Source organism: Dipodomys merriami, unplaced genomic scaffold (genome assembly GCF_024711535.1).
Source record: "Dipodomys merriami isolate MVZ:Mamm:240054 unplaced genomic scaffold, mDipMer1.0.p SCAF_1096, whole genome shotgun sequence".
Classification (NCBI taxonomy): Eukaryota; Metazoa; Chordata; class Mammalia; order Rodentia; family Heteromyidae; genus Dipodomys; species Dipodomys merriami.
Window position 1 is genome coordinate 75,300 of NW_027202378.1, and position 845 is coordinate 76,144.

An 845-nucleotide genomic window follows, 5' to 3' on the forward strand; every position below is an offset into this window, starting at 1 on the left:
TAGTTATGAAGTAGTATCATAGTAATTTTGAATTGCATTTCTCTAATGACTTCTGTTTACAAAGCATTAAGCCATCATAGAAGTGGTATTAAACACAACTTTGTAAACCCACTGGCAATTTTCTTTGGGCCTGGCTGACTTCACTTAATATAATTTTTTACAAGTCTTTCCATTTCCTAACAAATGGGGCAATGTCATTCTTTCTGATGGAGGCATAGAATTCCATTGTTTATATATACCACATATTCTTGATCCATTCATCTAGAAGGGACATCTAAGTTGGTTCCATATCTTAGCTATCATAAATAATGCTGCAATAAACATAGTTGTGATAGTAGTTTTAGTATGGTCTTGTTTGTGGTCATTTAGGTAAATCCCCAAAAGTGGGATTGCTGGGTCAAAGGGGAGCTTTATGGGGAGTCTTTTGAGGAACCTCCATAATGCTTTCCAAAGTGGTTGAACACGTTTACATTCCCACCAACAATGCTGTATGGTTCCCTTGTGGCCACATCCCCTCCAGCTTCTGTTGTAAAAATATGGAACACTCCACGAATTTACATGTCATCCTTGTGCAGGTGCCATGCTAATCTTCTCTGTATCGTTCCAATGTTAGTGTATGTGATGCTGAATTGAGCACACAATATTTTTTATATCTAAAGTGCAATTGATTTTTTTTAACTGCACAATTGAAAAAAAAGGAAGTTCAAAAGAATTGTCGTGAAATTTTACAACCATATATTTCTTTTTTTCTTTTTTTTATTTTTATTTTTATTTTCTGTGAACATACTGTACAGAGGGGTTACAATTACATGGGCAAGATAATGAGTACATTTCTTATCAAGCAT

The 845-nt window shown here is 34.6% G+C and overlaps 1 non-coding gene across 1 annotated transcript; it reads right to left on the reverse strand.

Annotated features, from left to right (window-relative positions):
* Positions 1–530: 530 nt before the first annotated feature.
* On the reverse strand, positions 531–637 carry LOC138815457 (U6 spliceosomal RNA). Its single transcript, XR_011368326.1, has one exon. It is a non-coding gene; the product is annotated as a U6 spliceosomal RNA (small nuclear RNA).
* Positions 638–845: the final 208 nt, after the last annotated feature.